Source organism: Triticum aestivum, chromosome 3A (genome assembly GCF_018294505.1).
Source record: "Triticum aestivum cultivar Chinese Spring chromosome 3A, IWGSC CS RefSeq v2.1, whole genome shotgun sequence".
Lineage (NCBI taxonomy): Eukaryota > Viridiplantae > Streptophyta > Magnoliopsida > Poales > Poaceae > Triticum > Triticum aestivum.
Genome location: NC_057800.1, coordinates 81,882,836 through 81,899,287, shown reverse-complemented (window position 1 = coordinate 81,899,287; position 16,452 = coordinate 81,882,836).

Below are 16,452 nucleotides of genomic sequence, written 5' to 3'. Positions count from 1 at the left end.
AGAAAACTCGTGAGCCCCGTTAGCGAAAGAAAACAAAATACCACTTCAAGGTACTGTAATTAACTAATTATTCATTTATATTTGTGTTAAACCTACTGTATTCCAACTTCTCTATGGATTATAAACTATTTTACTAGCCATAGATTCATCAAAATAAGTAAACAACACACGAAAAACAGAATCTGTCAAAAACAGAACAGTCTGTAGTAATCTGTAGCTAGCGCAAGATATGGAATCCCAAAAATTCTAAAATAAATTGATGGACGTGAGGAATTTATCTATTAATCATCTGCAAAAAGAATTACCTAAATATCACTCTTCAAATAAAAATGACAGCAGTTCTCGTGAGTGCTAAAGTTTCTGTTTTTTTACAGCAAGTTCAACAAGACTTTCCCCAAGTCTTCCCAACGGTTCTACTTGGCACAAAAACTAATTAAACACAAAAAGCACAACCAAAACATAGGCTAAATAATTTATTTATTACTAAACAGGAGCAAAAATCAAGGAATAAAAATAAAATTGGGTTGCCTCCCAACAAGCGCTATCGTTTAACGCCCCTAGCTAGGCATAACAAGCAAGGATAGATCTAAGTATTGCCATAGTAATAAGATAGATTGGTGAAACTCATTTCATATTCTCTACGTTCGGCGCAAGTTTTCTTTGAGGCAAGCAAAATTAATCAAAAGGATTAAATTTAACGAGACAAAAGTCCCCAAGATCAACCTTGGGAGGTATAGGTTCCTCCTTTGGTCCTTCATAATGCACCACCAATTCATCATTATAAGCATTCTTTTGACTGAACTTTGTGAGCCTATATTCAAGAGAATATCCTAGTTCATTATTTAGAATAGCCAAATCATCTGAATAGGTGAGGTCACAATCAATATAAAGTTGAATTCAAATATTTGAATAAGGGATCCTGATGTTTGAAACCCATGCATGCATGAATATAACGGAGATCTGCGCGGTGTGCTTTGGAAACGAGCATGTTGTAATGTATACACATTGAACAAGGTCAGACTGATTTGAATTTGAGATACCGATGGCAGACATCATTTGGCCACGTCGCATTTGTGCGTGGACACACTATTCTAATTGGAGATGATGGGCGGCTTTTGCATCACATATCTATATCTATACCCCAATATATATATATATAATTATTATATTATATTATATTGTGTGCGGGTAACTTTAACTTTGAAAGATGGTTGTTGGATGAGGCGAATCCGATGGTCCAAAGATGGCAAATTTGAGCACTATTGGCCGTTGGATATCATCTAGATTCCACCAAATTTTGCCACATGTATAATCTAGAGGACTCCATGGTTGAACTTAAGCATAATGCACAAACATCAAAACACAAGCACTTCTTATTTGTTCTAGAATCTTCCTTATCAGAATTGCCCAAATGTTTTTCTACATGATTTGCCATTATTTGTTTCTACTTTATGTCTTACGACGCACAATTCCATGAATCTTAAAATAGATTAGCTTTCTTATAAAAACTAGATGATTTTGAATGAAATGAACTATAATAATTAAACGAACATCTATGTCATGCATATATGACTCAAAGCTTGCATGCTATAATATGGTATTTATTCATAATTTGGTTGCCAAATCTCATGCGTGTAATGCACGTGTACCTTACTCTAGTCTAAATGGTGTTTGTGTGTGTGTTGTGCGTGTTGAGGTGCGAATTGTCTTTTTTTGGGTACATGTTAAGCTTGTTCTTCCGAAATTTCAAGCCGCGCCTTGTTATGTCGAAAATTCAAACTAGCATCTCTGTCTATCGTGCTGCGAAACTCCCCCCTCTTCAACCCGCGCCTTGTTAGCCCGAAATATTTAAGATATATCTTTGTCTCGTTGTGCTCCGACAACTCCCTCCATCTCAACCCCGCCTTGCTATTCTGAAATTACAACGCGCGCGAAAACTCCCACCTCCTGTGAAATCCCGACACGCGAAATTCCCGTGGTACCCCTGAACCGAAAGAACCGCCTCAAATCGGTGGGGGTACTTTCGTCACTTACCCCACATTTCGGACAAGCGCGTCTCTAAGCCATGGTTCCCCACTGCCATCACATCCGCCCACCCATTCATACACCGAGGTCGCGAAAACCCGCGACGAAACCCCACACCCTGCTCCGTCCGCCACCTAGCCGGAGCCTCTTCCCCGACGACGTCGTCCACAGCAACACCTCGACGTCCCTCGTCCACCGTACCGGATGAGGATCTGTCGTCGATCTCATCGTCCCGCCGGTTCAGCCACCCCATCCTCCACCTCCAAGGAGCTGCCTCAATGTTCCCCTCGTCTTTCGCGCCGGCTCCATTCCCACACCGCAATCTTCACCTGCACCACCGAAAGAGTATCATCATCATTGTTTCCTCAGATGAAGCTGAGGCCTAATCGGCGCCACCAAAGAGGTTGTACACTAATCGCCGCATTTTCTTCTTGATTCGATCTCACGGTGCTGCCGGCGCTCGGTCCCGAGCCGACACGGCGTGGCTCCATCCACGGCGGCGTCGCCGGCCACTTCCTCCACGGCGTCGCTCCCTCGACGATGATGTCCACATCAGTAGGACCTGCTGCTGCTTTAGCTCTCGCTCGCGCTCCTGCTCTCCTCTTGCTCTCGGTCCCCTGCCTGGTCTGCTCTTGCTATTGCTCTTGCCCGTGCTACTGCTCTCGCTCTTGCTCTTGCTTGCGATGCTGCTCCGATTTAGCTACACTTCACTCCGATGCCGCTGGGGTGAAGGAAGAACCAGCCGTGGCGGGGAGGGGGGCTCGCTGGAGAGGTAACCCACTATCTATCTTAGGGTTCAGGATGGGGGCGGTGGTCGCCGGTGGTGGCGGGGCGGTGGCGTGGGGATCGCCGGAGAAAAAGCTCGGCACAGGGGGGGGCTAGAGGGATGGTCGGGGCGACGGCGGACTAGCGGTGGGGAGTGTTTTCGTGGCGGGCGGGGCGGCGCACCGCCGGCCGCGGGCGGCGGGGGGCTGCTGTTTGGCCGGCTCAGGGGGTGGAGGTTGAAGATGAACCGCAGGCCCTTGATTTCGTATCCAACGGCTGCAAAATCGACTGACCAGAGATGAAAAAGTCAGTCGACCGACGTGTAGCCTCACCTTGCCAGTGCGTTCAGTTTCGACAGCAAAATTCAGTTTCGACAGCAAAATTCAGTTTCGACAGTTAAGTTCAGTTTTGATAGTTAAGTTCAGTTTCAACAGTTAAATTCAGTTTCGACAGTTAAGTTCAGAGATGAGCGGCTGATGTATTTTACATCTAGCACTTTGTGATTATGTATTTTACGTCATGTATTGGAGATGCTATTAGAATTCCACTCAGGTTGACGTTGTTCGTTGTCTCTCTTGTCCTGCTTCAGCCTCGGCATCGTACAACTCACCGGAGCTGCTCCAACGACGAAACCCTCCATCACAGCGGAGTAGTACCTTGGGCTCCATCTCCAGACGCCTAAGATCTTCTTCCCCTCCTCCGATAGCCAAGTCAACCGGAGCGTCCTCACCGGCCAACCCAATCACGCTGAGATCGGCATGGCTTCGCCAAAGAGGTTGTACACTTGTTGCATCTCTTTTTTACTCTACATGTTATATATATTGTCCACTGAGCACTCGTAGTAACGGGAAATACGATTATTTTATCCTACTATATGACAAGCAGTGAGGTACCAGGCAACTTAGCTATCCGTGATGGACTCTCTTGAACGCCATCATTATTTATCTCTGCGCGTTTGAGCTGTGCATTTGTCGATGGGCCCGGGAGTTGAGCTAGTATGGCAGTGGCCTGGGTCCAAAGTAATAGAAGTAGCACAAAAACATTTTTTTAGTGTAGGATTTTCCTTCCTCAAGCCTGCCTACTAGAATCGCCAGTGCTTGAAAGGAAAAGTGAATGAAAAACATCGGAATTGGAAAGTTTCCTATGGTACTGCTTTTCATGAATTTGGTGCAAACGAATGGAGCAAAGGAAAACTGTAGGATTTGTTCCTTTAGTGTCTCCTTGAAAGAAAAACCGTAGGAATTCTAATTTCCACTTCTCATCCTTTTCATATTCATGTTCATCAAGCACAAGACTAAGAGATAGTAGCATAATAGCATTATAACCGTACATTTTCTTGTGGTTTGACTTAATCTCATGATGTCTACTACACAACCTTCTTCTTGTAGACGTTGTTGGGCCTCCAAGTGCAGAGGTTTGTAGGACAGTAGCAAATTTCCCTCAAGTAGATGACCTAAGGTTTAGCAATCTGTAGGAGGCATAGGATGAAGATGGTCTCTCTCAAGCAACCCTGCAACCAAATAACAAAGAGTCTCTTGTGTCCCCAACACACCCAATACAATGGTAAATTGTATAGGTGCACTAGTTCGGCGAAGAGATGGTGATACAAGTGCAATATGGATGGTAGATAAAGGTATTTGTAATCTGAAATAATAAAAACGGCAAGGTAACTAATGATAAAAGTGAGTGTAAATGGTATTGCAATGATAGGAAACAAGGCCTCGGGTTCATACTTTCGCTAGTGTAAGTTCCCTCAACAATAATAACATAATTGGATCATATGACTATCCCTCAACATGCAACAAAGAGTCACTCCAAAGTCACTAATAGCGGAGAACGAACGAAGAGATTATGGTAGGGTATGAAACCACCTCAAAGTTATTCTTTCCAATCAATCCGTTGGGCTATTCCTATAAGTGTCACAAATAGCCCTAGAGTTCGTACTAGAATAACACCTTAAGACACAAATCAACCAAAACCCTAATGTCACCTAGATACTCCAACGTCACCTCAAGTATCCGTGGGTATGATTATACGATATGCATTACACAATCTCAGATTCATCTATTCAACCAACACAAAGGACCTTAAAGAGTGCCCCAAAGTTCCTACCGGAGAATCACGACGAAAACGTGTGCCAACCCCTATGCATAGGTTCATGGGCGGAACCCGCAAGTTGATCACCAAAACATACATCAAGTGAATCACGTGGCATCCCATTGTCACCATAGATACGCACGGCAAGACATACATCAAGTGTTCTCAAATCTTTAAAGACTCAATCCGATAAGATAACTCCAAAGGGGAAACTCAATTCATTACAAGAGAGTAGAGGGGGAGGAGAAACATAAGATCCAACTATAATAGCAAAGCTCATAATACATCAAGATCGTATCATCTCAAGAACACGAGAGAGAGAGAGAGAGAGAGATCAAACACATAGCTACTGATACATACCCTCAGCCCCGAGGGAGAACTACTCCCTCCTCATCATGGAGAGCACCGGGATGATGAAGATGGCCACCGGAGAGGGATTGCCCCCTCCGGCCGGGTGCTGGAACGGGTCTAGATTGGTTTTCGGTGTCTACGGAGGCTTCTGGCGGCGGAACTCCCGCTCTCTTCTACGTTCTGAAAGTTTTAGGGTATATGGAGTTATATAGGCAGAAGAAGGACATCAGGGGAGCCACGAGGGCCCCACGAGGCAGGGGGGTGCCCCAGGGGGGTGGTCGCGCCCCCTACCCTCGTGAGCTCCTCCTTCCTTCCTTGACGTGGGGACCAAGTCCTTCGGGTGGCTTTCGTTCCAAAAATAACTTCTCTAGTTGATTTCGTTCCGTTTCGACTCCTTCTGATATTCCTTTTCTTCAAACACTGAAATAGGCATAAAACAGCAAATCTGGGCTGGGCCTCCGGTTAATAGGTTAGTCCCGAAAGTAATATAGAAGTGGATAATAAAGCCCAATATTGCCCAAAACAGTAGATAATATAGCATGGAGCAATCAAAAATTATAGATACATTGGAGACGTATCAAGCATCCCCAAGCTTAATTCCTGCTCGTCCTCGAGTAGGTAAATGATAAAAAAGATAATTTTTGATGTGGAATGCTAGTTGGCATAATTTCATTGTAATTCTTCTTACTTGTGATATGAATATTCAGATCCGAAAGATTCAAGACAAAAGTTTAATATTGACATAAGAATAATAATACTTCAAGCATACTAATAAAGCAATTATGTCTTCTCAAAATATCATAGCCAAAGAAGGATATCCCTACAAAATCATATAGTCTGGCTATGCTCTATCTTCACCACACAAAGTATTTAAATCATGCACAACCCCGATGACAAGCCAAGCAATTGTTTCATACTTTTAATATTCTCAAACCTTTTCAATCTTCACGCAATACATGAGCGTGAGCCATGGACATAGCACTATAGGTGGAATAGAATGGTGGTTATGGAGAAGCAAAAAGGGAGAAGATAGTCTCACATCAACTAGGCGTATCAACGGGCTATGGAGATGCCCATCAATAGATATCAATGTGAGTGAGTAGGGATTGCCATGCAACGGATGCACTAGAGCTATAAATGTATGAAAGCTCAACAAAAGAAACTAGTGGGTGTGCATCCAACTCGCTTGCTCACGAATACCTAGAGCATTTTGAGGAATCCCATCATTGGAATATACAAGCCAAGTTCTATAATATAAGATTCCCACTAGTATATGAAAGTGACAACATAGGAGACTCTTTATCATGAAGATCATGGTGCTACTTTGAAGCACAAGTGTGGTAAAAGGATAGTAGCATTGTCCCCCTTTTTTATTTGGCCTTTCTCTCTTCTTTTTTTGGCCTTTCCCTTTTTTTATTTGGCCTTTCTTTTTTTATTTTTTTATTTTGAGACAATGCTCTATTAATGATGATCATCACACTTCTATTTATTTACAACTCAATGATTACAACTCGATACTAGAACAAAGTATGACTCTATATGAATGCCTCCGGCGGTGTACCGGGATATGCAATGAATCAAGAGTGACAAGTATGAAAGAATTATGAACGGTGGCTTTGCCACAAATACTATGTCAACTACATGATCATGCTAAGCAATATGACAATGATGAATGTGTCATAAACGGAACGGTGGATAGTTGCATGGCAATATATCTCGGAATGGCTATGAAAATGCCATAATAGGTAGGTATGGTGGCTGTTTTGAGGAAGGTATATGGTGGGTTTATGGTACCGGCGAAAGTTGCGCGGTACTAGAGAGGCTAGCAATGGTGGAAGGGTGAGAGTGCGTATAATCCATGGACTCAACATTAGTCATAAAGAACTCACATACTTATTGAAAAAATCTATTAGTTACCGAAACAAAGTACTACGCGCATGCTCCTAGGGGGATAGATTGGTAGGAAAAGGCCATCGTTCATCCCCGACCGCCACTCATAAGGAAGACAATCAATAAATAAATCATGCTCCGACTTCATCTCATAACGGTTCACCATACATGCATGCTACGTGAATCACAAACTTCAACACAGGTATTTCTCAAATCCACAACTACTCAACTAGCATGAATCTAATATCACCATCTCCATATCTCAAAACAATTATGAAGTATCAAACTTCTCATAGTATTCAACACACTCATAAGAGAATTTTATTATTAATCTTGTATACCTAGCATATTAGGATTTTAAGCAAATTACCATGATATTTAAGACTCTCAAAATAATATAAGTGAAGCATGAGAGTTCATCTATTTCTATAAAATAAAACTACCACCATGCTCTAAAAGATATAAGTAAAGCACTAGAGCAAATGACAAACTACTCTGAAAGATATAAGTGAAGATCAATGAGTAGTCGAATAATTATGCAACTATGTGAAGACTCTCTAACATTTAATAATTTCAGATCTTGGTATTCTATTCAAACAGCAAGCAAATAAAAATAAAATGACATTCTAAGAATGGCAAACAACATGTGAAGAAGCAAAAACTTAGGATCAGCCGATACTAACCGATAGTTGTTGAAGAAGAAAGGTGGGATGCCAACCGGGGCATCCCCAAGCTTAGACGCTTGAGACTTCTTGAAATATTATCTTGGGGTGCCTTGGGCATCCCCAAGCTTGAGCTTTTGTGTCTCCTTAATTCCTCTCATATCACGGTCTCCCTAAATCTCAAAAAGCTTCATCCACACAAAACTCAACAAGGACTCGTGAGATAAGTTAGTATAAACCATTGCCAAAACCTTATCATACTCTACTGTAGCAAATCACTAAAATTATTATTCAACATTGCATACTAAATTCCTCTGCATATTTAATAGTACTATCCTCAAATAGAATCATTAAAGAAGCAAACATATGCAAACAATGCAAACATAACAGCAATCTGCCTAAACAGGATAGTCTGTAAAGAATGCTCCAACATCCATACTTCCCTAGCTCCAAAAATTATGAAAGAAAATTCCCACTGTCGTAAATTTATCAGAGCTTAATATGCAAAAGGTTTCAATATTTTATCACATTCTGACTTTTCTAGGGAATTATTGCAACAGCGGTAAACTTTCTGTTTTCAAACAGCAACATGTATACTTGTAACATAGGCATAGTAAAGGCTATCAATGCTACTTTTATTGAAATAAAATATGCAAAACATTGTTCTAAATAACAGCAAGAAAATCCTAACAAAATAAATTGACGCTCCAAGCAAAACACATATCATGTGGCGAATAAAAATATAGCTCCAAGTAAAGTTACCGATGAACGAAGACGAAAGAGGGGATGCCTTCCGGGGCATCCCCAAGCTTAGGCTCTTGGCTATCCTTGAATATTACCTTGGGGTGCCTCGGGCATCCCAAAGCTTAGGCTCTTGCCACTCCTTATTCCATATTCCATCGAATCTTTACCCAAAGCTTGAAAACTTCACAACACAAAACTTAAAGTAGAAAACTCGTGAGCTCCGTTAGTATAAGAAAATAAATCACCACTTCAAGGTACTGTAATGAACTCATTCTTTATTTATGTTGGTGTTAAACCTACTGTATTCCAACTTCTCTATGGTTTATAAACTATTTTACTAGCCATAGATTCATCAAAATAAGCAAACAACACATCGAAAACAGAATCTGTCAAAAACAGAACAGTCTGTAGTAATCTGGATCAAACGTATACTTCTGGAACTCATAAAATTCTCAAATAAATTGCTGGACCTGAGGAATTTATATATTAATAATCTACAAAAAATAATTAACTAAATAGAACTTTCCAAATAAAAATGGCAGCAATTCTCGTGAGCGCTAAAGTTTCTGTTTTTTACAGCATGATCAACAAGACTTTCCCCAAGTCTTCCCAAAGGTTCTACTTGGCACAAACACTAATTAAAAGCATAAAACCACATATAAGCAGAGGCTAGATGAATTATTTATTACTAAACAGGAGCAAAAAGCAAGAAAAATAATAATATTGGGTTGCCTCCCAACAAGCGCTATCGTTTAATGCCCCTAGCTAGGCATGATGATTTCAATGATGCTCATATAAAAGATAAGAATTGTAATATAAAGAGAGCATCATGAAGAATATGACTAACACATTTAAGTCTAACATACTTCCTATGCATAGGGATTTTGTGAACAAACAACTTATGGGAGCAATAATCAACTTGCATAGGAAGGTAAAACGAGCATAACTTCAAAACTTTAAGCACATAGAGAGGAAACTTGATATTATTGCAATTCCTACAAGCATATGTTCCTCCCCCATAATAATTTTCAGTAGCATCATGAATGAATTCAACAATATAACTATCACATAAAGCATTCTTTTCATGATCTACAAGCATAGAAAATTTACTACTCTCCACACAAGCAAAATTCTTCTCATGAATAATAGTGGGAGCAAACTCAACAAAATAACTATCATGTGATTGAAAATTAAGATCAAGATGACAAGTTTCATGGTTATAATTATTCTTTAAAGCATATGTGTCATCACAATAATCATCATAGATAGGAGGCATGCTTTCATCATAATAAATTTGCTCATCAAAACTTGGGGTACAAAAAATATCATCTTCATCAAATATAGCATCCTGAAGCTTGTGGCTTTGCATATCATTAGCATCATGGATATTCAAGGAATTCATACTAACAACATTGCAATAATGCTCATCATTCAAATATTTAGTGCCAAACATTTTATAGATTTCTTCTTCTAGCACTTGAGCAAAATTATCCTTTCCATCATACTCACGAAAGATATTAAAAAGGTGAAGCGTATGAGACAAACTCAATTCCATTTTTTATAGTTTTATTTTATAGACTAAACTAGTGATAAAACAAGAAACTAAAAGACTCGATTGCAAGATATAAAGATATACCTTCAAGCACTCACCTCCCTGACAACGGCACCAGAAAAGAGCTTAGTTGACGGGGTGTGTTAGTGCCGCTTTCCTTGCCTCCCCGGCAACAGCGCCAGAAAAGAGCTTGATGTCTACTACACAACCTTCTTCTTGTAGACGTTGTTGGGCCTCCAAGTGCAGAGGTTTGTAGGACAGTAGCAAATTTCCCTCAAGTGGATGACCTAAGGTTTATCAATCCGTAGGAGGCGTAGGATTAAGATGGTCTCTCTCAAGCAACCCTGCAACCAAATAACAAAGAGTCTTTTGTGTCCCCAACACACCCAATACAATGGTAAATTGTATAGGTGCACTAGTTCGGCGAAGAGATGGTGATACAAGTGCAATATGGATGGTAGATAAAGGTATTTGTAATCTGAAATTATAAAAACAGCAAGGTAACTAATGATAAAAGTGAGCGTAAACGTTATTGCAATGATAGGAAACAAGGCCTAGGGTTCATACTTTTGCTAGTGTAAGTTCCCTCATCAATAATAACATAATTGGATCATATAACTATCCCTCAACATGCAACAAAGAGTCACTCCAAAGTCACTAATAGCGGAGAACGAACGAAGAGATTATGGTAGGGTACGAAACCACCTCAAAGTTATTCTTTCCAATCAATCCGTTGGGCTATTCCTATAAGTGTCACAAACAGCCCTAGAGTTCGTACTAGAATAACACCTTAAGACACAAATCAACCAAAACCCTAATGTCACCTAGATACTCCAATGTCACCTCAAGTATCCGTGGGTATCATTATACGATATGCGTCACACAATCTCAGATTCATCTATTCAACCAACACAAAGGACCTCAAAGAGTGCCCCAAAGTTCCTACCGGAGAATCACGACGAAAACGTGTGCCAACCCCTATGCATAGGTTAATGGGCGGAACCCGCAAGTTGATCACCAAAACATACATCAAGTGAATCACGTGGCATCCCATTGTCACCACAGATACGCACGGCAAGACATACATCAAGTGTTCTCAAATCTTTAAAGACTCAATCTGATAAGATAACTCCAAAGGGGAAACTCAATTCATTACAAGAGAGTAGAGGGGGAGGAGAAACATAAGATCCAGCTATAATAGCAAAGCTCGCGATACATCAAGAGCGTATCATCTCAAGAACACGAGAGAGAGAGAGAGATCAAACACATAGCTACTGGTACATACCCTCAGCCCCGAGGGAGAATTACTCCCTCCTCATCATGGAGAGCACCGGGATGATGAAGATGGCCACCGGAGAGGGATTGCCCCCTTCGACAGGGTGCCGGAACGGGTCTAGATTGGTTTTCGGTGGCTACTGAGGCTTCTGGCAGCGGAACTCCCGATCTCTTCTGTGTTCTGGAATTTTTAGGGTATATGGAGTTATATAGGCAGAAGAAGCACGTCAGGGGAGCCACGAGGGCCCCACGAGGCAGGGGCACACCCTAGGGGGGTGGGCGCGCCCCCTACCCTCGTGAGCTCCTCCTTCCTTCCTTGACGTGGGGTCCAAGTCCTTCGGGTGGCTTTCGTTCCAAAAATAACTTCTCTCGTTCCGTTTCGACTCCGTCTGATATTCCCTTTCTTCAAAACACTGAAATAGGCATAAAACAGCAAATCTGGGCTGGGCCTCCGGTTAATAGGTTAGTCCCGAAAGTAATATTAAAGTGGATAATAAAGCCCAATATTGCCCAAAACAGTAGATAATATAGCATGGAGTGATCAAAAATTATAGATACGTTGGAGACGTATCATCTCACCATGCTTTTTTGCATCCTGTAATCTTCCAATTGTTGTGAATCAAACACCCAGATTGGCAGAAATCCTGTGTTTTTAAATTCTCTGTTCTGCACGTGGATTCCTATCCTATTCCTGTCTATTTCCTATCCCTGCATTGTTAGAATCCTCAGATTCAAACAAGCCCATACTCAATTACTTCTGTTACAGATATGTGTCAAAGAAAACCTTGTGTGGTTTGTCCTGCTCCTGCGGCGCTGTGTTCCACCCCAGCTCAGCTGCTCCAACGACGGAAGGGTTCACCACAGCAGGGATCCGCTCTCCAGACTGTCTTTCGCCTTAGATCTTCTTCCCCGCTGCCGGCAGCCATGACAACTGCATTACCATCATCAACTGAGCAGATGACCTTGAGGACTACACGGGTCCGCAAGAGAGGTCGCACTCTTCTGTGTCTGCTTACATTATGCGTCGCTTAATATGATGACATGCTACATTATCGTCGTGTTCACCTATTAGACTCCGAGTCAGGTCCAAACTAATGTTGAAACTTGAGTTTTTAAATGGTTGTGGGGTACATATTGGGGCAGCAATCAGTACTATATGTCTACTATCTGGTTAATCTCCGGTGTCTACTATGAGTTTCATGTTGGGTGCAAACAAACATTAAAGGAGCCATTATCTGTATTTTTTAACTAAAGCTATTATCTGCCTGCTATCATTGGTTTTGGGTCTATCCATAGTTTTCTACCATCACTCTAGATTTGTGCATGCACTCCTTACATAATCTCACTATGTTTTATTCCTATGCATGACAGTTATTGTACATAATGGAACTGATCATGTAGAGCAAACTAGACGAGCCTTGCATGGCAATAAAGTTTCATGCAGACGTCGTTCCATGGTGGGCGCAAAGGCAGCCCCCCTCCACCCATTTCGGATCGTAATCAAGAGGAAGATAACTGTTCTGAGGGGGATTCAGAAGGAGAAGACCACTCCTATTTACCCCATGAGGTCTTCGCTCTAACTTGGCATGCTAATGTTGGTAATATCATGCATATGGTGCCTTGCATTGCTTACTGTATATATTAAAGATGTCATCTGCTTAGTTTAGACATGCTTTGTGTCAATGCCATCTGTTTAGTTTCTTTATCGTATATGTGAATCATGCAATGTCATCTTGTCTAGCCAGGCATCATATATGTGAATTTTGCAATGCCACCCTGGTTAGCCAGTCATCTTATATGTGAATTATATCATGCCATCATTTTTTATTACGTGTTAAATTTGTCAACAATTTTAGTACATTCAATTACTCTTCCTGTGCATCAGCCATTTGGCACGGTCATGGAAAAATCTGGAGTGGAAACAAGGTCTTTAGAGCAGACAATGCTATCTGACGAAGCGCATGTCTTGCTGGTTACCGATAGCTCCTCAGAGGAGGATTCAGAGATAGATGACCAGTCATATTTCCCCCTGAGGTGCATGCCCTAACTTGGCAGGGTTATGTTGCTCATATCGTGCGTATGGTATCTTGCATTGCTATGTCATTTGCTTAGTTTAGACATGCTTTGTGTGAATGCCACCTGTTTAGTGTCTAACTACCATATATGTGAATTATGCAATGCCATCTTGTTGCAAGACATTATATATGTGAATTATGCAATGTTATCTTGTTGCAAGGCATTATGTATGTGAATTATGCAATGCCATGCTATTTAGGCAAGCGTCATATATGTGAATTATATCATGCCGTCCATTTTTTTTGTATTTCTCATTGCTTTTGTCGACAATGTTTGTATATTCAACTGCTCTTCCTGTGCATCAGCCATTTGAATTGGTGATGGAGAAATCTGGAGTGAAAACAAGGTCTTCAGAGCAGACAATGCTACCTGCTGAAGCAGATATCTTGCTCGTTACAGATAGCTCTTCAGAGGAGGATTCAGAGGCAGATGACCAGTCCTATTATCCCCCTGAGGTGTATGCTCAAACTTGGCAGGGTTATATTACTCATATAATGCATATGTTATATTGCAATGCTTAGTTTTTACATCATATACACAATATTGAATGCCATCTCCTTAGTTGACACATCATATATGCGATTGCCCTCTGCTCACTTCCTTAGTATATAAATCATATATTTGAATTATGTCATGCCATGATGTTTACATAGACAGCATGTATCTGAATTATGGCATGCCAACCCATTTTCTAAATACATAATATAGTTATATCATCTCATCCTGTTTACATAGTCATCATATTTAAATTATGTCATTCTATCCGTGAATTATATCTTGCCATCATGTTTCCATCGATGGCATGTTTGTGATTTATGGCATTCCAACCACTTTAATAGACACATCGTATAGTTATATCATGTCATCCTGTTTACATAGTCATCATATTTTGAAGTATGTCATTCTATCCTGTTTAGTTAGCCATCATACATGTGAAATTGTGTCATACTATCCTATTTAATTAGCCATCATATATGTGAAATTATGTCATGCTATTCTGTTTGCTTAGACAACATAAATGTGAATTATTTCATGCCATGTTTTCTTCCCTACTATCCATTGCACCTGTCTATCTTACAATGTCTGTACATTCAATTACTTTTCTTGTTTATCAGCCATTTCAATTGGAGGGAGTGATGGTAGTATCTGTGGGAGTAAAAACACGGTCTTCAGAAAAGATCGTGCTACCTGTCGATGCAGATAGAACCACGGTTGTACTTGCCTAAGAACCAGCCCCACCACACATAACCCACACTCATGCAGATTGTACCCCTACCCAGTTGGACAGAGAACCAACTACACCCCTTCTAACCCCAACCCCAGCAGATAGACACCCAGTTCCCGTTGACACAACACCGTCTCCACCACAGAGCACCCAAACACGAGCAGTTAGTAAGGCAACTGCAGTGCCCAAATCATGAGGACCACCACTCCGAACCCGAAGTCAACGCTTAAAGCAGAAGAAGAATTGTTCTCAGGTCCGGTTCCGTAGCTATGGTTCATACTAGTTTGCTCTTGCATCACTGTATTTTACTGACACCAACTAATTTCAAAATTGAAGGATGCAATTGAAACTCCAATGGCGCAACAGGTATGTTTTAAACCTGTTTCTTCAACGTGTTTGGCTATTTGCTGTTGTAACTTGCTCTATGTTGATTTCAGTTTCAATTGAATAAACAGTTATGTTCTCATGCCATGCACATTACAAGTGTTGTTATTGCTATGTAGTTTCCCACACTTATATTCTGTCTATGCTACTTTGTCTTAAATAGATATGATTCGAACTATATCTATCTTGATTTGGCAACATAAACTAGAATGATATAGACCATACAGTGACCATACTACATAGATATATGTTTGTTTCATGTTGTTATCATGTCCACCTTACTACTGAACTGGTTTACCAAAATGAGTTTCATATACTACATTGTAAACCTGAGATGTGTTTGTTTGTTTCTCTTTTAGAACACGGATAAAATATTGGAGAAGAGTACCATGTTATGCAATGGTAAAGGAAGTAATGCAGATAAGGTTCAAGATAGTGAGACATCCCTGTTGGTCTCCAAGAAAGCTGATAAAAACTATATTGAAGACACTGAGACAACCCCAAAGTCCTGTCTTGATGTAGTGTTCGAGTTACTGGCTACCACTGCTAGCACCAGCTCTTCGAACTCATTGCCTGAATCAGTTCGGCTTCTTGAGTCTCAACTTCAAGTTGAAAGACATCGATCAGATGTTATGCGACAGGAAGCCGAAGGACTGAGGAAGTCCCTGCAGAATTCAGATGCATACTTTCTGGTGCAACAGCAAGCGGTAGAGGACTTAAGCGCCAAACAAGAGAAAGTTAATAAGCTTGATAAGCATCTTGCCAGCATTATGGGTACCCAGGATATTTTTTCTTGAGCTCTTCTGAAGTGGTTTCAGTTCTGGACTTGTTCTGTTGCGGCGTTTATATGCTGTTGTGTTCCCTATATTTGCACTCGTGGCAAACTTTGATGCCCAGTGGATGTAATATGTGTAATAGTCGTGATAGCCTAGTGTAAGTTGCTTGCTTATTTATTTCCTTGTTGTCTTGTTTATTTGTTTGCTTGTAGTCAGTGAAATTCTTTTTCTGCGGTTTGCTAGTGGCTGCAATAACCTATTTTTTTTAAAACTAGGCCACAATAACCATGGGCTAATATTTACTGTAGTCACACTGGGCCTCCTATGGGTCGTAGAAACAATGGGCCTTCTACGGGCCGTATAAACAGCGGGCCTTCTACGGGCCATAGAAATAGTGGTCCTTCTACGAGCCTTGGAAACAATGGGCCTTCTATGGGCCGTATCATCAATGGGCCTTCTACGGGCCGTATCATGAATGGGCCTTATACGGGCCATATGATCGATTGGCCAAACATGGGCCAAACAGACCACATTCTGGTCGTAAACGGGCTAGAGTTGGAATCGTCCGTTTATGGGCGGACCATAACGGGCCATCGTTAATAGGTCGTATTTGATGACGCTATGAAAATG